A 24595-nucleotide genomic window follows, 5' to 3' on the forward strand; every position below is an offset into this window, starting at 1 on the left:
AAAAAAGCCTTGTCATAGCAGCAGACAAGTTTTTGAAGCTGCTTGTGCCTCCAACGTCCCCCGAACAACAAGATGCAGGGTCCTTCAGAGGTTTGCAGCTGTGCATACGCCATCCTGTCGACCTCCTCTATCCACTTCACACAAGCAGAAACGGCTCCAGTGGGCCAAACATTACATGAAGACTGATTTCAAAACTGTTTTGTTCACGGATGAGTGCCGTGCAGCGCTCGATGGTCCAGATGAATGGAGTGGAGGATGGCTGGTTGATGGACACCCCACGCAAACACGGCTACAGCGCCAACAAGGAGGAGGTGGAGTAATGTTTTGGGCTGGAATCATGGGGAGAGAGATTGTCGGCCCCTTTAGGATCCCTGAAGGCGCTAAAGATGAACTCCATAATGTATGTGGATTTTCTCAAACAGCACTTCCTGCCATGGTTCAAGAAGAAGAACCGTGTATTTCACAGCAAGATCATTTTTCTGCATGATAATGCACCATCTCATGCTGCACATAAAACATCTGCATCTCTGGCTGATATGGGCATAAAAGGGGACAAACTTATGGTGTGACCCCCATGCTCCCCTGACCTCTACCCCATTCAGAACCTTTGGAGCATCATTAAAAGGAGTGTCTATGATGGCGGGAGGCAGTTCACATCTAAGCAACAGCTCTGGGAGGGTATTCTGTCCTCATGCAAAACAATTGAAGCAGAAACCATCCAAAACCTGACAAATTCAATGGACGAGAGAGTTCAGAAGCTCCTTTCGAACAAGGGGTCCTATGTGAAAATGTAACATCACCTAGAATAAAGTTTTGAGTTGAAAACTGTTTGATTTCAGTTTCTAACAACCTGCTAATGCTTATAATTTCAAAAATGACCATTTTTTTGGTCTTTATTAAAATGAAAAGGTTGATCGAAAAGTTTGGGGGATCTAAGAGTGTGGCAACCCAGTAGTCATGATTACTTCGAATTCTGACAATATGAGGGTCATGCTGCAGGTAGTGCAGCAAGAAGGCACTTATGTGTCTTGCGCATCTCGGAGCCCCAAAATTATTTTCCGGGCTAGATGCAGCTAAAAATTATTTTTAATTTTAAATCTGGTGAAGCTTATTATAGATGGCCTAATAGGATCAGTGCTGCACACTGCTACAAAGCCCAAATTATTTTCCAGTCAAGATACAGATAAACATGATTAGTAATTTGAAAGCTTAAAACGGTTGGTAGGGTGATTTTAACCAATCATCAAGCTTTTACTCTCCCCAGGATGACACAGGGGTAGAAAAGTCGTTTCGGATCCATGATTTGTTCATCTTTATGAACGTGAGTCTGTCTACATTATCAGTGGAGAGCCGCGTGCGCTTATCTGTCAGCACACCACCAGCAGCGCTGAACACACGTTCAGACAGAACGCTGGCTGCGGGGCATGACAAGATCTCCAAGGCGTAAGTGGCTAGCTCCGGCCATTTATCCAGATTGGAAGCCCAAAAAGAGCAAGGGTCCAGTGACACAGTCGTGGCTTCAATGTTTACTTGGAGATACTCCTGTACCATCGTCTCTAGGCGTTGACTATGTGTCAGACTTCTTGTCTCCTGTGGCCTTGCAAAGGATGGGCTAAAAAAGTGGTGAAATGATTCCGCAAAATTGATGTTACCAGCAGATACTGTGGTTCTGTTACGGTTTGAGTGCTGAACACTTGACGGTCCCACGGTTGGCAAGTTGGAACTGTGAGATTCACTACGTGCACCACTGGTATTTTGTGGAAAAGCACATGTAAGATTCTGCAACAGTCTCTGCTGATACTCCTGCATGCGTGCATCCCTTTCTATGGCAGGAATAATTTCTGCAAATTTACTTTTGTACCGGGGATCTAACAGTGTGGCAACCCAGTAGTCAGGATTATTTCTAATTCTCACAATTCGAGGGTCATGTTGCAGGTAGTGCAGCAAGAAGGCACTCATGTGTGTTGCGCATCCAGGAGCACCAAGTCCCTGTTGTGTTGGTGGCGAGGTAACAATCATGCTTCCTTCCTCTGTCCTCTCCCCCCAACCTCGCACAACAGAAATGTGATCAAGGTCTCCCTCATCTGATGAGTCTTCCATCAGTTCGTCCTCCACTTCTTCCTGGGCTCCTGCACCTTCCTCACTAGTTTGGCTGCTACCATGCGCCCTGGTTAAACCATCTCCCCCACCCTCACATGCCTGCCGCCTTGGTGCTGCCGACCGTCTGGACCTTGCAGATGTTAGCCCTTCCGCATACAACTCCTCCTCCTCTACTTCCTCCACCTCCTCTTGTGCCACCACCTGACTCCGAATTCTGTTTAACATGTGCTCCAGCATGTAAATCACCGGAATAGTCATGCTGATAATGGCATCGTCAGCACTAAACATCTTCGTCGCCATTTCAAAACTGTGCAGAAGGGTGCATAGGTCCCTGATCTGAGACCACTCCTCCAGCGTGATTTGCCCCACCTCTGAATCTCGTTGGCCCAGGCTATACGTCAGAACGTATTGCGCCAGGGCTTGTCGGTGCTGCCACAGTCGCTGCAACATGTGCAGAGTTGAATTCCACCGGGTAGGCACATCGCATTTTAGCCGGTGAAGTGGCAGGCCCAACGACTTCTGTAGAGATGTAAGTCGCTGAGCTGCGGGATGCGAACGGCGGAAGTGAGCACACAGCGACCGTGCCCTCTGCAGAAGGCCATCTAGTCTGGGATAGTGGGCTAAAAATTGCTGGACAACCAGGTTCAACACGTGAGCCATACAAGGCACGTGTGTGACATTGCCCCGGCGAAGGGCCGCACCCAGGTTTGCAGCATTGTCGCACACGGCCTTCCCTGGTTTCAGGTCCAGTGGAGACAATCATTCATGAAATTGGTTCTCCAGAGCTGACCACAACTCCTCAGCTGTGTGACTCACATTTCCCAGACATTTCAATGTAAAAACCGCCTGATGACGTTGAGCCCTACTGCCAGCATAGTAAGGAGGTGTGCAGGATCCCTTCTGCGCAGTTAGAAAGCTTGTGGCATGACCAGACAGGCTTTGGGTGCAGGTGGAAGACCGAGAGGAGGTTGAGGAGGCAGAAGCAGTGGAGGAAAAATGACATAAAGAGGATTGACGCACAACTCGTGGGGACGGCAAGACTTGGACAGCAGCCCCTTGTCCTGCTGTCACCATAGTTACCCAGTGCCCAGTCAGCGACATGTAACGCCCCTGTCCATGCCTACTCGTCCAAGTGTCTGTGGTGAAATGCACCCTGTCACACACAGAGTTTCTCAAAGAAGCGGTGATGTTGTGTGCGACATGCTGGTGGAGCGCAGGCACACCTTTCTTTGAGAAGTAGTGCCGACTGGGCATCTGGTACTGGGGCACTGCGACGGACATAAAGTCTCGAAAATCCTCTGTGTCCACCAGGCGGAAAGGCAGCATTTCTGTAGCCAAGAGCTTGCAGATGGTGAAATTCAACCTCTTAGCTTTCTCATGGCTAGGAGGAAATGGTCTTTTACTTGTCCACATCTGAGGGACCGAGGGCTGGCTATTGTGCTTAGACGGGGTTGATAAGGGTGTCCCCGGCAAACTGCCGGTCTGTGAGGAAGATGCAGGCGGACATGTTAGGTTGCCTTGATCCAAAGGTGGTGCTATCGATGTCGGACAGCGCTCAAGACCAGCTGGTGTTACCACCTCCAAAGAAAATGATGACCTGCCAATCACGCTGGCTGTTGCGGGTAAAGAGGTGGCAGGTCTGCGCCCCAAAACAGGTGTGACTGCTGTCCCCCCAGTCACAGAGGATGAAGAGGCCGCGGATGCACAAGATATGGCAGACGGTGGTTGGCCCGGCCGGCTAGACCGCATTGTAGCACACTGAGCTTCCCACTGCAACTTATGCTTCATGTCCATGTGCCGGTTCATGCATGAAGTACTCAAACTATGTATTTTTTGGCCTCTACTTAGCTTTTGCTGACAAATGTTACAGATAACACGAGTTGGGTCATCTTTATCGATCTGAAAAAATGCCCAGGCTATGCAAGGCTTAGCACCCATGCGACCTGAAGAGCCACCACGACTTGTGGTGAGAGGCAGAGTTGTGTTTGAGGATGCAGTTGTTGACGTGCTTCCAGTACTACGTCTCTGTCCAGGAAGGCGCAACCTGACCTCGTCGTCACTAGCATCTTCCTCCACCTCCTCTGCTGACCTCATCTCTTGGCTGACTGTGGGTTGACAGTAAGTGGGATCTCCGACCTCATCATCATCACCCTGTGCGTTATCACACCCGTCGTCCTCAGAGCCAACCTGTTCCTGCCCTGACAAAAAACTAAAGTTGTCGCTCCAATCAGGTATTTGAGTCTTATCATCGTCTTCCTCATTGTCTCCACCAACAGCAGTTACAGTTTGGGAATGAGGGTTTACATTATGGTCAGAACCTTCTGCGTCTGGTCCTGGATCCGACTCATAAAGATTCTGGGCATCAGTGCAGATCATTTCCTCGTCTGGAGTCACAGAAGCGCTGGAGTCGACCTCTGATTCCCAGGCTATAGTATGAGTAAACAGCTCTGCAGACTCAACCATCTGTTCTACCTCATACTCAGACGGGCAGCTGGAGATTTGGGAGCTGTGAGGAAGCAAGTGCGATTTGGGTGACACCTTTGAGGACTGGAGTATTTGTGATGTTGAAGTTGATGTGGAGGAGAGCCCACTTAAAGGAGCACTTGATATCCGTTGAAGCACCTGCTGTTTTTGTGCCTCATCTGGAATTTGTAGCGATTGGCGTGGCCGTAAGAAAGGGATCTTATCACATTGTCCGCTAAAAGAAGTAGACATTTTAGTTTGGCTGGAACATGGTCTTTCTTCTGCACCTAAACCACGGACACAACCTTTTTTCCCCTTCCCAACACGCCTATTCCCCTTTCCACCAGCAGCAGGCCTTTTTCCACTCATTTTGGTGGTTAACTAATTCACAACTCTGGAGTTGTTTGCACAAAAAAACAATGGATGGTAACCGAGCAGAGCTGAGTGGCCAAACTGTGGTATTAGGCCAAAACTATTGGCTGGGTTAGATGCAGAAAAAAATTATTTTTAATTTGCAACCTGATGGAGGTCAGTATAGATGGACTAATAGACCAAGTCCCACACACCGCTAGAAGCCCAAATATTTTTTCAGAGCTAGATGCAGAAAATTTTTTTATTCAATTTGCAACCTGATGGAGGTCAGTATAGATGGACTAATAGACCAAGTCCCACACACTGCTAGAAGCCCAAATATTTTTTCAGAGCTAGATGCAGAAAAAAATTATTTTTAATTTGCAACCTGATGGAGGTCAGTATAAATGGACTAATAGACCAAGTCCCACACACCGCTAGAAGCCCAAATATTTTTTCAGAGCTAGATGCAGAAAATTTTTTTATTCAATTTGCAACCTGATGGAGGTCAGTATAGATGGACTAATAGACCAAGTCCCACACACTGCTAGAAGCCCAAATATTTTTTCAGAGCTAGATGCAGAAAAAAATTATTTTTAATTTGCAACCTGATGGAGGTCAGTATAGATGGACTAATAGACCAAGTCCCACACACCGCTAGAAGCCCAAATATTTTTTCAGAGCTAGATGCAGAAAAAAATTATATTCAATTGCAACCTGCTGGAGGTCAGTATAGAAGGACTAATAGAACAAGTCCCACACACTGCTAGAAGCCCAAATATTTTTTCAGAGCTAAATGAAGAAAAAAATTATTTTTAATGTGCAACCTGATGGAGGTCAGTATAGATGGACTAATAGACCAAGTCCCACACACTGCTAGAAGCCCAAATATTTTTTCAGAGCTAGATGCAGAAAAAAATTATTTTTAATTTGCAACCTGATGGAGGTCAGTACAGATGGACTAATAGAACAAGTCCCACACGCTGCTAGAAGCCCAAATATTTTTTCAGAGATAAATGAAGAAAAAAATTATTTTTAATTTGCAACCTGATGGAGGTCAGTATAGATGGACTAATAGACCAAGTCCCACACACTGCTAGAAGCCCAAATATTTTTTCAGAGCTAGATGCAGAAAAAAATTATTTTTAATTTGCAACCTGATGGAGGTCAGTATAGATGGACTAATAGACCAAGTCCCACACACCGCTAGAAGCCCAAATATTTTTTCAGAGCTAGATGCAGAAAAAAATTATATTCAATTTGCAACCTGCTGGAGGTCAGTATAGAAGGACTAATAGAACAAGTCCCACACACTGCTAGAAGCCCAAATATTTTTTCAGAGCTAAATGAAGAAAAAAATTATTTTTAATTTGCAACCTGATGGAGGTCAGTATAGATGGACTAATAGACCAAGTCCCACACACCGCTAGAAGCCCAAATATTTTTTCAGAGCTAGATGCAGAAAATTTTTTTATTCAATTTGCAACCTGATGGAGGTCAGTATAGATGGACTAATAGACCAAGTCCCACACACTGCTAGAAGCCCAAATATTTTTTAGAGCTAGATGCAGAAAAAAATTATTTTTAATTTGCAACCTGATGGAGGTCAGTATAGATGGACTAATAGAACAAGTCCCACACGCTGCTAGAAGCCCAAATATTTTTTCAGAGATAAATGAAGAAAAAAATTATTTTTAATTTGCAACCTGATGGAGGTCAGTATAGATGGACTAATAGACCAAGTCCCACACACTGCTAGAAGCCCAAATATTTTTTCAGAGCTAGATGCAGAAAAAAATTATTTTTAATTTGCAACCTGATGGAGGTCAGTGTAGATGGACTAATAGACCAAGTCCCACACACCGCTAGAAGCCCAAATATTTTTTCAGAGCTAGATGCAGAAAAAAATTATATTCAATTTGCAACCTGCTGGAGGTCAGTATAGAAGGACTAATAGAACAAGTCCCACACACCGCTAGAAGCCCAAATATTTTTTCAGAGCTAGATGCAGAAAAAAATTATATTCAGTTTGCAACCTGATGGAGGTCAGTATAGATGGACTAATAGAATGATGCTATGCCCAAAAGATTTTACTTCACTAGGTGCAGTAAAAAAATTGGTATTCTATACACAGGTGGTATATCTTGCAACACAGATAGGCTACTCCACTGACTAACACACTCTGCAATAGGCCAAAAAGGATTAGCTTTGCTAGATTCAGCCAAATGCTGTGAAAAAAACTTGCACAGCACTGGCACAGACCTGCCTGGCAAAAACTGATAGGAACTGATGTAACCTAGTCCTGAAAAGGACTCCAATTACAATTAGTCTTTACTCCCACAATCTATCTATTTAAGAGCACAGACCTGCTTGATAAAAGTCGTAGGAAATGCTGTAACCTAGTCCTTAAAAGGACTGCAATCACAACTATTCCCTACTCCCAAGCTATCTGTATATTTGTGCGAATATTGGCTTGAAATTAACAAGGTATAGCGCACACAGCAACAGCGGTGCCGTCTAACACGCAGCTGCAGCAGTGAGAAAATGGTGGCGACGGGGAAAATGGCTTGGTCTTATAGGGCAAGGACATGTGACATACACTGCCAATCACACATGCCCTTGCTTGTGTGAAAAAAAGCACTTCGCTCCGTGTGTGCGCTGCTGATAGGCTGACAGATTGCACCTCCCCACTGCAAATGCGGGAAAGAGAAAAAAAAATGGAGATCTTCATTGTTACTGCAGAGATCCATCCCCTGCCCCTCCCCCCGCCCCGCTGTACACTCAAACTGCGTATTAACATTAATAACAACGCTCATCTCTAGTTACAACTACTAGAGATGAGCGTTGTTCTACTCGAACTGTTCGCCAATCTCAAATTCGAGCTGTTTTGGGCGGTGTTCGAGCCGGTCGGCGAACACGAACAATTTGATAAAAATTCGGCTGTTCGAGGTTATGTTCGATAACTGTTCGTGCACCAAAATCATAACTGGATTTTTTCTCAGTAATGATGAAAATTAATGTTAATACGCAGTTTGAGTGTACAGCGGGGCGGGGGGAGGGGCAGGGGATGGATCTCTGCAGGAACAATGAAGATCTCCATTTTTTTTCTCTTTCCCGCATTTGCAGTGGGGAGGTGCAATCTGTCAGCCTATCAGCAGCGCACACACGGAGCGAAGTGCTTTTTTTCACACAAGCAAGGGCATGTGTGATTGGCAGTGTATGTCACATGTCCTTGCCCTATAAGACCAAGCCATTTTCCCCGTCGCCACCATTTTCTCACTGCTGCAGCTGCGTGTTAGACGGCACCGCTGTTGCTGTGTGCGATATACCTTGTTAATTTCAAGCCAATTTTCGCACAAATATACAGATAGCTTGGGAGTAGGGAATAGTTGTGATTGCAGTCCTTTTAAGGACTAGGTTACAGCATTTCCTACGACTTTTATCAGGCAGGTCTGTGCTCTTAAATAGATAGATTGTGGGAGTAAAGACTAATTGTAATTGGAGTCCTTTTCAGGACTAGGTTACATCAGTTCCTATCAGTTTTTGCCAGGCAGGTCTGTGCCAGTGCTGTGCAAGTTTTTTTCACAGCATTTGGCTGAATCTAGCAAAGCTAATCCTTTTTGGCCTATTGCAGAGTGTGTTAGTCAGTGGAGTAGCCTATCTGTGTTGCAAGATATACCACCTGTGAATAGAATACCAATTTTTTTACTGCACCTAGTGAAGTAAAATCTTTTGGGCATAGCATCATTCTATTAGTCCATCTATACTGACCTCCATCAGGGTGCAAATTAAAAATAATTTTTTTCTGCATCTAGCTCTGAAAAAATATTTGGGCTTCTAGCAGTGTGTGGGACTTGGTCTATTAGTCCATCTATACTGACCTCCATCAGGTTGCAAATTAAAAATAATTTTTTTCTTCATTTATCTCTGAAAAAATATTTGGGCTTCTAGCAGCGTGTGGGACTTGTTCTATTAGTCCATCTATACTGACCTCCATCAGGTTGCAAATTAAAAATAATTTTTTTCTGCATCTAGCTCTGAAAAAATATTTTGGCTTCTAACAGTGTGTGGGACTTGGTCTATTAGTCCATCTATACTGACCTCCATCAGGTTGCAAATTGAATAAAAAAATTTTCTGCATCTAGCTCTGAAAAAATATTTGGGCTTCTAGCAGTGTGTGGGACTTGGTCTATTAGTCCATCTATACTGACCTCCATCAGGTTGCAAATTAAAAATAATTTTTTTCTGCATCTAGCTCTGAAAAAATATTTGGGCTTCTAGCAGTGTGTGGGACTTGGTCTATTAGTCCATCTATACTGACCTCCATCAGGTTGCAAATTGAATAAAAAAAATTTCTGCATCTAGCTCTGAAAAAATATTTGGGCTTCTAGCAGCGTGTGGGACTTGTTCTATTAGTCCATCTATACTGACCTCCATCAGGTTGCAAATTAAAAATAATTTTTTTCTGCATCTAGCTCTGAAAAAATATTTGGGCTTCTAGCAGTGTGTGGGACTTGGTCTATTAGTCCATCTATACTGACCTCCATCAGGTTGCAAATTGAATAAAAAAATTTTCTGCATCTAGCTCTGAAAAAATATTTGGGCTTCTAGCAGTGTGTGGGACTTGGTCTATTAGTCCATCTATACTGACCTCCATCAGGTTGCAAATTAAAAATAATTTTTTTCTGCATCTAGCTCTGAAAAAATATTTGGGCTTCTAGCAGTGTGTGGGACTTGGTCTATTAGTCCATCTATACTGACCTCCATCAGGTTGCAAATTGAATAAAAAAAATTTCTGCATCTAGCTCTGAAAAAATATTTGGGCTTCTAGCGGTGTGTGGGACTTGGTCTATTAGTCCATCTATACTGACCTCCATCAGGTTGCAAATTAAAAATAATTTTTTTCTGCATCTAACCCAGCCAATAGTTTTGGCCTAATACCACAGTTTGGCCACTCAGCTCTGCTCGGTTACCATCCATTGTTTTTTTGTGCAAACAACTCCAGAGTTGTGAATTAGTTAACCACCAAAATGAGTGGAAAAAGGCCTGCTGCTGGTGGAAAGGGGAATAGGCGTGTTGGGAAGGGGAAAAAAGGTTGTGTCCGTGGGGTAGGTGCAGAAGAAAGACCATCTTCCAGCCAAACTAAAATGTCTACTTCTTTTAGCGGACAATGTGATAAGATCCCTTTCTTACGGCCACGCCAATCGCTACAAATTCCAGATGAGGCACAAAAACAGCAGGTGCTTCAACGGATATCAAGTGCTCCTTTAAGTGGGCTCTCCTCCACATCAACTTCAACATCACAAATACTCCAGTCCTCAAAGGTGTCACCCAAATCGCACTTGCTTCCTCACAGCTCCCAAATCTCCAGCTGCCCGTCTGAGTATGAGGTAGAACAGATGGTTGAGTCTGCAGAGCTGTTTACTCATACTATAGCCTGGGAATCAGAGGTCGACTCCAGCGCTTCTGTGAATCCAGACGAGGAAATGATCTGCACTGATGCCCAGAATCTTTATGAGTCGGATCCAGGACCAGACGCAGAAGGTTCTGACCATAATGTAGACCCTCATTCCCAAACTGTAACTCCTGTTGGTGGAGACAATGAGGAAGACGATGATAAGACTCAAATACCTGATTGGAGCGACAACTTTAGTTTTTTGTCAGGGCAGGAACAGGTTGGCTCTGAGGACGACGGGTGTGATAACGCACAGGGTGATGATGATGAGGTCGGAGATCCCACTTACTGTCAACCCACAGTCAGCCAAGAGATGAGGTCAGCAGAGGAGGTGGAGGAAGATGCTAGTGACGACGAGGTCAGGTTGCGCCTTCCTGGACAGAGACGTAGTACTGGAAGCACGTCAACAACTGCATCCTCAAACACAACTCTGCCTCTCACCACAAGTCGTGGTGGCTCTTCAGGTCGCATGGGTGCTAAGCCTTGCATAGCCTGGGCATTTTTTCAGATCGATAAAGATGACCCAACTCGTGTTATCTGTAACATTTGTCAGCAAAAGCTAAGTAGAGGCCAAAAAATACATAGTTTGAGTACTTCATGCATGAACCGGCACATGGACATGAAGCATAAGTTGCAGTGGGAAGCTCAGTGTGCTACAATGCGGTCTAGCCGGCCGGGCCAACCACCGTCTGCCATATCTTGTGCATCCGCGGCCTCTTCATCCTCTGTGACTGGGGGGACAGCAGTCACACCTGTTTTGGGGCGCAGACCTGCCACCTCTTTACCCGCAACAGCCAGCGTGATTGGCAGGTCATCATTTTCTTTGGAGGTGGTAACACCAGCTGGTCTTGAGCGCTGTCCGACATCGATAGCACCACCTTTGGATCAAGGCAACCTAACATGTCCGCCTGCATCTTCCTCACAGACCGGCAGTTTGCCGGGGACACCCTTATCAACCCCGTCTAAGCACAATAGCCAGCCCTCGGTCCCTCAGATGTGGACAAGTAAAAGACCATTTCCTCCTAGCCATGAGAAAGCTAAGAGGTTGAATTTCACCATCTGCAAGCTCTTGGCTACAGAAATGCTGCCTTTCCGCCTGGTGGACACAGAGGATTTTCGAGACCTTATGTCCGTCGCAGTGCCCCAGTACCAGATGCCCAGTCGGCACTACTTCTCAAAGAAAGGTGTGCCTGCGCTCCACCAGCATGTCGCACACAACATCACCGCTTCTTTGAGAAACTCTGTGTGTGACAGGGTGCATTTCACCACAGACACTTGGACGAGTAGGCATGGACAGGGGCGTTACATGTCGCTGACTGGGCACTGGGTAACTATGGTGACAGCAGGACAAGGGGCTGCTGTCCAAGTCTTGCCGTCCCCACGAGTTGTGCGTCAATCCTCTTTATGTCATTTTTCCTCCACTGCTTCTGCCTCCTCAACCTCCTCTCGGTCTTCCACCTGCACCCAAAGCCTGTCTGGTCATGCCACAAGCTTTCTAACTGCGCAGAAGGGATCCTGCACACCTCCTTACTATGCTGGCAGTAGGGCTCAACGTCATCAGGCGGTTTTTACATTGAAATGTCTGGGAAATGTGAGTCACACAGCTGAGGAGTTGTGGTCAGCTCTGGAGAACCAATTTCATGAATGGTTGTCTCCACTGGACCTGAAACCAGGGAAGGCCGTGTGCGACAATGCTGCAAACCTGGGTGCGGCCCTTCGCCGGGGCAATGTCACACACGTGCCTTGTATGGCTCACGTGTTGAACCTGGTTGTCCAGCAATTTTTAGCCCACTATCCCAGACTAGATGGCCTTCTGCAGAGGGCACGGTCGCTGTGTGCTCACTTCCGCCGTTCGCATCCCGCAGCTCAGCGACTTACATCTCTACAGAAGTCGTTGGGCCTGCCACTTCACCGGCTAAAATGCGATGTGCCTACCCGGTGGAATTCAACTCTGCACATGTTGCAGCGACTGTGGCAGCACCGACAAGCCCTGGCGCAATACGTTCTGACGTATAGCCTGGGCAAACGAGATTCAGAGGTGGGGCAAATCACGCTGGAGGAGTGGTCTCAGATCAGGGACCTATGCACCCTTCTGCACAGTTTTGAAATGGCGACGAAGATGTTTAGTGCTGACGATGCCATTATCAGCATGACTATTCCGGTGATTTACATGCTGGAGCACATGTTAAACAGAATTCGGAGTCAGGTGGTGGCACAAGAGGAGGTGGAGGAAGTAGAGGAGGAGGAGTTGTATGCGGAAGGGCTAACATCTGCAAGGTCCAGACGGTCGGCAGCACCAAGGCGGCAGGCATGTGAGGGTGGGGGAGATGGTTTAACCAGGGCGCATGGTAGCAGCCAAACTAGTGAGGAAGGTGCAGGAGCCCAGGAAGAAGTGGAGGACGAACTGATGGAAGACTCATCAGATGAGGGAGACCTTGATCACATTTCTGTTGTGCGAGGTTGGGGGGAGAGGACAGAGGAAGGAAGCATGATTGTTACCTCGCCACCAACACAACAGGGACTTGGTGCTCCTGGATGCGCAACACACATGAGTGCCTTCTTGCTGCACTACCTGCAACATGACCCTCGAATTGTGAGAATTAGAAATAATCCTGACTACTGGGTTGCCACACTGTTAGATCCCCGGTACAAAAGTAAATTTGCAGAAATTATTCCTGCCATAGAAAGGGATGCACGCATGCAGGAGTATCAGCAGAGACTGTTGCAGAATCTTACATGTGCTTTTCCACAAAATACCAGTGGTGCACGTAGTGAATCTCACAGTTCCAACTTGCCAACCGTGGGACCGTCAAGTGTTCAGCACTCAAACCGTAACAGAACCACAGTATCTGCTGGTAACATCAATTTTGCGGAATCATTTCACCACTTTTTTAGCCCATCCTTTGCAAGGCCACAGGAGACAAGAAGTCTGACACATAGTCAACGCCTAGAGACGATGGTACAGGAGTATCTCCAAGTAAACATTGAAGCCACGACTGTGTCACTGGACCCTTGCTCTTTTTGGGCTTCCAATCTGGATAAATGGCCGGAGCTAGCCACTTACGCCTTGGAGATCTTGTCATGCCCCGCAGCCAGCGTTCTGTCTGAACGTGTGTTCAGCGCTGCTGGTGGTGTGCTGACAGATAAGCGCACGCGGCTCTCCACTGATAATGTAGACAGACTCACGTTCATAAAGATGAACAAATCATGGATCCGAAACGACTTTTCTACCCCTGTGTCATCCTGGGGAGAGTAAAAGCTTGATGATTGGTTAAAATCACCCTACCAACCGTTTTAAGCTTTCAAATTACTAATCATGTTTATCTGTATCTTGACTGGAAAATAATTTGGGCTTTGTAGCAGTGTGCAGCACTGATCCTATTAGGCCATCTATAATAAGCTTCACCAGATTTAAAATTAAAAATAATTTTTAGCTGCATCTAGCCCGGAAAATAATTTTGGGGCTCCGAGATGCGCAAGACACATAAGTGCCTTCTTGCTGCACTACCTGCAGCATGACCCTCATATTGTCAGAATTCGAAGTAATCATGACTACTGGGTTGCCACACTCTTAGATCCCCCAAACTTTTCGATCAACCTTTTCATTTTAATAAAGACCAAAAAAATGGTCATTTTTGAAATTATAAGCATTAGCAGGTTGTTAGAAACTGAAATCAAACAGTTTTCAACTCAAAACTTTATTCTAGGTGATGTTACATTTTCACATAGGACCCCTTGTTCGAAAGGAGCTTCTGAACTCTCTCGTCCATTGAATTTGTCAGGTTTTGGATGGTTTCTGCTTCAATTGTTTTGCATGAGGACAGAATACCCTCCCAGAGCTGTTGCTTAGATGTGAACTGCCTCCCGCCATCATATACACTCCTTTTAATGATGCTCCAAAGGTTCTGAATGGGGTAGAGGTCAGGGGAGCATGGGGGTCACACCATAAGTTTGTCCCCTTTTATGCCCATATCAGCCAGAGATGCAGATGTTTTATGTGCAGCATGAGATGGTGCATTATCATGCAGAAAAATGATCTTGCTGTGAAATACACGGTTCTTCTTCTTGAACCATGGCAGGAAGTGCTGTTTGAGAAAATCCACATACATTATGGAGTTCATCTTTAGCGCCTTCAGGGATCCTAAAGGGGCCGACAATCTCTCTCCCCATGATTCCAGCCCAAAACATTACTCCACCTCCTCCTTGTTGGCGCTGTAGCCGTGTTTGCGTGGGGTGTCCATCAACCAGCCATCCTCCACTCCATTCATCTGGACCATCGAGCGCTGCACGGCACTCATCCGTGAACAAAACAGTTTTGAAATCAGTCTTCATGTAATGTTTGGCCCACTGGAGCCGTTTCTGTTTGTGTGAAGTGGATAGAGGAGGTCGACAGGATGGCGTATGCACAGCTGCAAACCTCTGAAGGACCCTGCATCTTGTTGTTCGGGGGACGTTGGAGGCACAAGCAGCTTCAAAAACTTGTCTGCTGCTATGACAAGGCTTTTTTGCCGCTGCTCTTTCAACCTGACGTAATTGCCTGTAGGAAAGAGTCCTCAATTTGCCCTTATCAGCATGCACACGTGTGTACTGTGAATCAGCTACATACTTCTTGATTGCCAAGACACTTCATCCTGATCATCGCACAATGTTGATTGTAGTCATGCCTTGACCTAAACACTCCACAATTTGTTGCTTCTCAGCAGCCGACACATCCTTTTTCTTTCCCATTTTGGCAGAAAATGTAGGCTGCTTAATAATGTGAGAGAGCCTTCTTAAGTAGTCTTGCCTTTCATTGGACACACCTGCCAAACTAATTAGCACAGGTGTCTGCAATTGCTTACAGTGATATAAAGAGCCCTGACACACATCACCATCAATGAGTTTAACTGACAAACAAACAAATTCTTGCCTTATCACTCCTAAACACTTTTTGCATAATAATTTGGAACACAGTGTACATGTGCTTTTCCACAAAACACCAGTGGTTCACGTAGTGAATCTTACAGTTCTAACTTGCCAACCGTGGTCTGTATGGAATTGTTCAATAAAGGGCCCAAAATTAAGATAACATAGATGGGAGAGGTCTCTATGAATAGGAATTCCTAAGTATTTGATACCCTGTGAGGGCCAGGCAAAGTGAAAGTTGGACTGGATGGAATCCTATATGGATTTAGGGAGGGAGACATCGAGGGCCTCAGACTTCGCTGCATTGATTTTAAAATTTTACCATGTAACAAAGTGATCTATTTCAGCCATAACAGCATGGATGGATATATGTGATTGAGTGATATATACTAGGACATCATCAGCAAATAGAGAGCACTTGTACTCGGTGCCTCCCACCTCAATCCACCTAATATTGGGGTTATGGCGAATTGATGAGAGCAGGTGCTCCGTCACTAGGATGTATAAGAGAGGGGACAGAGGACATCCCTGCCTTGTCCCATTGGTGATTGTGAAAGGTGATGAAAATGTTCTGACGCACCCCCTGGGCCTTGGGACACCCGGAGCCGGACCCTTTTTGGTGGATGCTGGTGGTTGTAGTCTTCGTGGCGGCGATCCGGTTCCGTGGCTCAGGGCGGTCAAACCAGTGGCGGAACTATTTATGTGGTTTTGATGTTTAAATGTCCGACTACGCCACCCGTGGATTGCGGTCAGAGTGAACCGCCGCTACAGGGCAGACCGCTAAGGCTGGTGTTGTGGGTGCAGCAGAGCGTAGCATAACTCCCCACGGGAGGAGTATAGCCTCAGGGCAGTGTATGCGGAGGATGGGGGTGATGGTGCAGGGCAGCAGCAGTAACGACACGGAGTCAGTGATGCAGTTCAGGGCCTTTACTCACAGTTCTTATTATCCAGACCACGTCTGCAGGTAACGGCTGCCCACGTCGTACTGTGCTCACCAGGTGAGGGGCTCAGACAACTCCCAGATAACTTTGGAGCGCTTCACAGGACCCCCTTTGTGTGTCCTTTGTCTGGCCTTTCTTACCAACACTTCTGTCTGGCTGCCTCGGGCCTCCTCTTGGTAAACTTGGTGCCAGTTTCCCTGACCCTATGTGGTGCCTTCCTAGCGGGTGGAGCAAGGGGCTGCGCCACATAAAATGTCAGAGCCTCCGGTTTCTAGCTGAGGGTCGTTTCCTGCCTCCACTAGTTCGGGGACCGGTCTCCCCCTTTGGCCTGACCCCTCCACGCAGGTGGATTCGGGCGTGCGGTGGCGACTCGCCCATCTGCACCCCTGGGATCCCTTCATTCCTCGTTCCTGGAGCCTTCTCCGCTCCTCTTCCTTCCTTCTCCCTCTTGCAGGCCTGGGCCTCTGTTACTAGGCCCGCCTCCGGAGCAGAGCTCATGCAGAGCCCCTGCTCCCTGCCACTTCTGCTCAGACTTCTCTGCACTGAACTAAGATGGTGCCCACCTTTTATACTCCCTTCTCAATGCACCCAGGAACTGCTTCCTCCCTGCTCCTGCACTGCAGGGTTACCCTTCCTCAGTGTTCCCTCCCCCCACTCCAGCCAGGGACAGGGACTGTCGTGCCCATCTCAGGGGCATATTGGTCGCCCTGCCCCACGGCAATGTGGTGTAATGCATGCAGGTGTCGGGTCCTGATCCACACTCCATCCTTATCTGAGAGTGAGATATCACACCTCTGGGTGAGGTGCAATACGTCTGTAGCAACCGAGCCCTTGGTGCTACAGTTCCATTTATCTTCAGCCTAGGTGACGTATTGTGATACAGGGCCGTGATTTTGGCTATAAAAGGGTCCCCTAGACCCCTACCCCAAGCTTTTTAAGAGAATCATATATGGCGTGCCAGGAGACTCTATGGAATGCTTTCTCAGCATCCAACGAGAGTATCTACTTACAAATTTTTAACTGCATCTAGCCCAGGAAATACTTTGTGCCTAGTAGCAGTGTCTGCTAGTCAGCGGATTATCCCGGCTGTTAAGCAAGCTACACCACCTGTAGTTTGGACACTTAATTTTTTCAAAGGAAATGCTTCGGGACCACGGGATACTTAGTGAAGAGCATCAGGAGGCACCCCAAGGCATAGGGGCTGGGACTGGCACTAGGATGCCTTGCGGTGGACAGCCGAGCTCGATCCTTATAAAAGCTTTTTAACTGCAGCAGCTTTAGTGGACGCTACTGGAGCTGGAATTACGCGGCTGCTGGCATGAGACTTGCCCTCCAATAGATCCTTGTAAATGGATTTAAAGTGTATTCATTCAAATTAGAGGGACAATTTAAATTAAAAAGCTTAGAGCTGCCTCCACCACAGGGGGGCTCTCTCGACCCACCAGCGGACAGGCACCAGTATTGGGAGAGGGGGGCTGGCCGTCAGGGTTCACCGCGGCTCTGGCACAAACCCGGCGACACGGAGGTGGCACGGGCAGGAGCGGACTGGCCGTCTCGGCTTCTCACTTTTTGGATTTTAGAAGGGCATGACATGCCTATATCTGTGTCTCCCCCTCCTTTTACTCCTCCACCTCTTTTATTTTCGCATGACTATATGTACTTGTCACTTTTCCATGTGTTAGTTGTGTCTTCTGAGCAGTTTGTCAGCTTTTGGACACCTTTGAAGGTGTTTTCTATGTGTTTCTATGTGTTTTTGTTTGCCTGCCATTGGTTTTAACGGTGTTCGACGAACAGTTCGACGAACAGTTCGGCGAACACACGGGTGTTCGACGAACCGAACCGAACTCGAACACTACGGGGGTGGCTCAACACTAGTTGTAACCTCCTGTATGCTGCTCATCAGGCATGTTGCCATGTGGCATAAACAGGTATACTTCAGACGCATGCCCTGCTATATGGGTTGCAGCTGGAAAATGGAGATCCACATTAAGGGACACATATTTTTTATTGCTCCTTCAATCCCCCAAGAAGACACATGGTCACGGATCACTGTAAACAAATGGGATATACTCTGATATTTTTATAAACACACAGTGGTACTCTAAAGAGGCAGATGATCTCAGAGGTTGCGGTATAGAACAAGAAAATGATTGGGCAAAGATATTTTACCGTTATGTACAGTGTGTATTACTTACGTAAGGATGGTGTAGATCAAGAACGAGATTGGAACCTCAGCTTACCATTAGGGTCAAAAAATGATACAGATACACATGCATGGATACCCTACATGTGCTAGCCTAGTAGGGTGATACCACCAACCTTCACTATTTGGGAAAAACGAGGAAGGAAGTGTCACTTATTCCCTACTGGCACCATAAAAAGGAAGCTCTTAAGGAGCAAATAAAGGTAACTAAAAAATTCTCGTCAGAACTGGACTTCGCAAAAAAAGAAACACAGTTACAGAACAAGGTAGAAAGGTACCAATACCACCTAAAAGAGTGTAAACACAAGTTCTTTATTACCTTGAAGAATTCAGGGAAAACAAGGAATATTCAGTGGCGCTTACCAGACAGAATTATATTCCTGAGATAGACTTATCCTACTCTGAAACAGAGGTCTCACATACTGATACAAAATCGAAAACCCAAAAGGGAAAATTAAAAGGAAGGGGTGGATATCAGGGGAGAGGAAATAACAGGAGAACCCCGCAGAGAGGGAGTTTTTTAGAGCTGAACTACCTGCTCAGGAGCCGATCCAACCAGCGGAATCCCGTTTAACAACACAGGTCATCAATCTATCATCAATGCCCCTCACTACTGATGAAATCTGCGTACTGAGTAAAGGTTTAAGTTTTATCCACACCACTGATTTTGACAAATTTGAAATAATAAAAGTCCTGCATCTATTCATCAGACGTTTGAAATGAAAAGAGCACTTCCTTAGGGAGGATAGAAAGGAGTGTGACAACTTGGGAATACCCAATAACCTTTTACAAGGCGTGAGGTTGCTATATCATCTTGATGAGGTGAACCCGAATACATTGGTGCCTTCACGGACCTTAAAAATAAAATTTCTAGACTGCCACCTCCTACCGGAGACTTAAGTTCCATAGATGTCTTCCTTCATTTGGTTACGGAGGACATCATACAACTGACAAAAACTAATCATTGGGAATAACATAACTTTGCAAGAGGTGAAATGGATTCACTACGCAGACTTGAAAAGGATCAAACCATAACCATAAAGCCGTCCGACAAAGGTGGCAATGTGGTTGTGATGGATACCACTACAGACTCTCTCATCTCTCGGCATCACAGACTTGGCCCTATTTTTGATCTCTTCATAGACATACAGGACATTAGTGTCTCCCACTCACATACCACCTCCTCATCCCGCCTCCTGTCTGTCGGTGTCCCCTAAGGAACATTTCTGGGACCCCTGCTCTTCTCCATCTCCACCTTCGGCATTGGACAGCTCATAGAGTCTCATGGCTTTCAGTATGACCTCTATGCCGATGTCATACAGATCTACCTCACTGAACCTGATATCTAGTGATAAGCGAGCACTAAAATGCTCGGGTACTCATTGCTCGGGACGAGCAAATAGGAATACTCGGGTGCTCGACCCGAGAAACGTGCTCAATGAAAGTCTATGGGAAACTTGAGCATTTTTCAGGCGGTTCCCCCAGGCGGTCTACAGAGGGCCTAAAAATTGCCCAAATCGATGGGAACAGTGCTCAAATGACATGGGAACAGCATGGGGAAGGCCTCTGGAAGCATTTCTGACTCCCAGGTCACTGATGTCAACAACGTTGTCAGAGTATTACGCCACTTTTAAGGACTCACAATAAAACATACAAAAACAAAACCAAAATGGATTTTCCTGGGAAATATGTTAAGGAACATCCTTTCTAGGGTAATGACTTGTATACAGTGGTGGCCAAAAGTATTGGCACCCCTGCAATTCTGTCAGATAATGCTCAGTTTCTTCCTGAAAATGATTGCAATCACAAATTATTTGGTATTATTATCTTCATTTAATTTGTCTTCAATGAAAAAACACAAAAAGGATTGTCCTAAAGCCAAATTGGATATAAGTCCACACCAAACCTAAAAAAGGGGGTGGACAAAAGTATTGGCACTGTTTGAAAAATCATGTGATGCTTCTCTAATTCGTGTAATTAACAGCACCTGTAACTTACCTGTGTCACCTAACAGGTGTTGTCAATAACTAAATCACACTTGCAGCCAGTTAACATGGATTAAAGTTTACTCAACCTCTGTCCTGTGTCCTTGTGTGTACCACATTGAGCATGGAGAAAATAAAGAAGACCAAAGAACTGTCTGAGGACTTGAGAAACCAAATTGTGAGGAAGCATGAGCAATCTCAAGGCTACAAGTCCATCTCCAAAGACCTGAATGTTCCTGTGTCTTCCGTGCGCAGTGTCATCAAGAAGTTTAAAGCCCATGGCACTGTGGCTAACCTCCCTAGATGTGGACGGAAAAGAAAAATTGACGAGAGATTTCAACGCAAGATTGTGCGGATGGTGGATAAAGAACCTCGACTAACATCCAAACAAGTTCAAGCTGCCCTGCAGTCCGAGGGTACAACAGTGTCAACCCGTACTATCCGTCGGCGTCTGAATGAAAAGGGACTGTATGGTAGGATACCCAGGAAGACCCCACTTCTTACCCCGAGACATAAAAAAACCAGGCTAGAGTTTGCCAAAACTTACCTGAGAAAGCCTAAAACGTTTTGGAAGAATGTTCTCTGGTCAGATGAGACAAAAGTAGAGCTTTTTGGGAAAAAGCATCAACATAGAGTGTACAGGGAAAAAAAAGAGGCATTCAAAGAAAAGAACACGGTCTCTACAGTCAAACATGGCGGAGGTTCCCTGATGTTTTGGGGTTGCTTTGCTGCCTCTGGCACTGGACTGCTTGACAGTGTGCATGGCATTATGAAGTCTGAAGACTACCAACAAATTTTGCAGCATAATGTAGGGCCCAGTGTGAGAAAGCTGGGTCTCCCTCAGAGGTCATGGGTCTTCCAGCAGGACAATGACCCAAAACACACTTCCAAAAGCACTATAAAATGGTTTGAGAGAAAGCACTGGAGACTTCTAAGGTGGCCAGCAATGAGTCCAGACCTGAATCTCATAGAACACCTGTGGAGAGATCTCAAAATGGCAGTTTGGAGAAGGCACCCTTCAAATATCAGGGACCTGGAGCAGTTTGCCAAAGAAGAATGGTCTACAATTCCAGCAGAGCATTGTAAGAAACTCATTGATGGTTACCGGAAGCGGTTGTTCGCAGTTATTTTGGCTAAAGGTTGAGCAACCAAGTATTAGGCTGAGGGTGCCAATACTTTTGTCTGGCCCATTTTTGGAGTTTTGTGTGAAATGATCAATGATTTGATTTTTCCTTCATTCTCTTGTGTTTTTTCCTTGCAAGCAAATGAAATGAAGATAATAATGCCAAAGAATTTGTGATTGCAATCATTTTCAGGTAGAAACTGAGTATTATCTGACAGAATTGCTGGGGTGCCAATACTTTTGGCCACCACTGTAAGAAGCATGATCTGTGCTGAACAGTATGGATGGTAATCCAAAGCCTCCATAACCAAGCTTGGCATGGAAGGCACTCGGGAAATAGGAGTGTGAGTTGGGGGTCTCCCAGTGGTAATACAGTTGGAATCACTGCCTTATTAATACAACGGGGAACTGTTTTTATTTCAATTAACAATTTAAAGGGGTTGTCTGAAACCAACACTGATTTAATTCTAAATCTCTATTTAATTTAATAATCTAATTGCTTTTCTAATATACTTTAATTAAAAGTTAATCTGAATTTATCTAACTGGGGTGTGTTTGTATGTGTGTGTGTATATTTGTTTTTTTTACTAACATCCTGTTTGATAACATTTAGTTTGAAAATCCCCAGTGCATCCTGGGATATGAAGACGTACGCGATCAGGGAGCAGAGGCTGCGGTCACTGCTGCTGCCTCTTTCCGCACCCTGAATGAAGCGTCATCAGTGATACCTGTTTCAGGGGCTGGGCTAGTCCTTGCTACTCTGTGCATGTGTCGGTTGTCAATTCCAACTCTCAGTTGCTCAGCAGGATCTTGTCACTGTGCAATATTATTTTTAATGCGCAGCGTCAGGGATTCCTCAGACGACACCGGGGCGATCACGCAATATCTCATCCTGCCGTCACTGTGTCACGGATTTCGTCCTGAATCGCGAGCACACGATCCAGATTACTCGACAGTTCAGCACTTTTTGGGGATTATGAATCTCAAGACTGCTACCTACCGGAAGCTAAAATACAATAAATGAGGGGCCAGGTGAAGAAAGCCATAGCAAATTCTGTCAGGTCCCTTAGAGGTGCATTGTACCTGTTGGGTACCCTGACATCGTGCTTCCCAGGGGTTCTGTGAGCACAATACCATTCCAGGGTTCTACAGTGGGATCTGCTACATAATAAAGTTTCTCTTAAGGGGCACTTGGAAGGGAAGATGTCCTTATCACCCCGGTCAGTAAAATCTTTATAGTGGTGGCAGGATGAGCCTAACCTATCTCGAGGGGTTCCTTGTGTACTTATGGTCACTAGAACAATTACCGCAGATGCGAGTCCCAGAGGGTGGGGAGCCCATCTGGGAGACATGGTAGCCCAGGGGACCTGGTCAGATATCGAAAAGGGTCTCTCCTCCAATGCAAAAGAACTTCTGGCGGTAGACAAGGCGGTGAATAATTTCTTACCTTTCCTTCAGGGCCAGAATGTAAAGATCCTCTTGGATAACCTAGTTGCGGTAGCATATGTGAACCACCAGGGGGGTACATGGTCAAGATAGCTGATGAGAGGGACAGATCATCTCTTCCAGATTACAGAAAGTCACCTCCTTTCCCTGATGGCCCTCCATATAAGGGGAAAAGAAAACACCAGAGCAGATTTCCTAAGCTACTATCCTCTGATGCAAGGGGAATGGGAGCTAAATCAATGAATTTTTACCCAAATAGCCTCCTGTCAGGTAGATCTGTTTGCCACAAAACTAAATCGGAAGACAAAGATCTTGTGTTCCCTAAATCTCCTAGCTGTGGACGCTCTCATGATACGTTGGGATTTCAGCCTGGCGTATGCTCTTCTTCTCATGGTCATAAGAAAGATCAGGGAGGACAAGGCCAGGGTTCTGCTGATTGCACCCTTTTGGCCCAGGAGGCCCTGGTTCTCATGCCTAAGGAGCATGTCCATCTCCGATCCTTGGGTTCTTCCAGAGATTCCGTATCTCTTTCTCCAGGGTCCGATATTCCATCCTCAAGCAACTGGCCTCCACTTGACGGGGTGGAACTTGAAAGGACACTGCTAAATCGGAAAGGTTTTTCCCAAGGTCTAGAAACCATCCTGATGCACAGCAGAAAACCTGTTGCAACCCAAATTTATGCCAGAACTTGGAGAAAGTTTTTGTCTTTCTCTGGTTCTGTGGTTGATGGGGGGCGCCAATAGGAAACATCTTGGAGTTTTGACAAAAAGGTCATGAACTAAGGTTATCCACCAGCACCCTTAAAGTTCAGGTTTCTGCCTTGGGTGCCCTATATAGCTGTGATCTAGCGGGTAACTACTGGGTTTGTCGGTTCATTAAGGCAGCTTTTAGAACTAGATCTATTAAAAGCAGCTTGGTTCCCTGTGATTTAAATTTGGTTCTAAAGGCCTTGACTAGCTCGACCTTTGAGCCAATAGTCAGCAACCCTTAAATCCCTCTCCCTTAAGACCACTTTGTTAATAGCTTTAACCTCAGCCAGGAGCATTAGTGACATCCAGGCCCAGTCTCTGGCCTCGCCGTTTACTAAAATTCTGGATGATAGGCAGGATCTGGTCTAAAAATCATTCTCTCTCCCTAAGGTAGCCACTCGTTTCCACAGACTTCATGAAGTCCTCCTACCCTCCTTTTGTCCAAATCCTAGTAACCAGAAAGAGGTGGAGTTACATACGTTAGAAGTGAGGAGATGTGTGGTTAGGTACCTTTCAGTTACCAAAAGCTTTAGAAAAGATAACTCGTAGTTTATATCCTACCAAGGGGCTAGGAAACGGTCTTAAGTCACGAAGTCCACCATAGCTAGATGGAATAGGGAGGCCATTTCTCTAGCATATACATCTAGCGGCGAGGAAGTACCAGAAGGGCTGAAGGCTCATTTCACCCGGGCTGTGGCGACCTCCTGGGCTGAGAAGACAGGTGTCTCGACAGAAGACATATGTAGGGCTGCTACCTGGTCCTGTCCCTCTCCATTCCATAGACAATATATAGGTTAGATATGGGTATATCGGCTGACCTCACCTTTAGGAGAAGAGTGTTCCAGGCTGTGGTCCTTCAATAGATTACTTCATC

This window comes from Phyllobates terribilis, unplaced genomic scaffold (genome assembly GCF_046119375.1).
Source record: "Phyllobates terribilis strain yellow unplaced genomic scaffold, ASM4611937v1 Scaffold_9__5_contigs__length_417890890, whole genome shotgun sequence".
Taxonomy (NCBI): Eukaryota; Metazoa; Chordata; class Amphibia; order Anura; family Dendrobatidae; genus Phyllobates; species Phyllobates terribilis.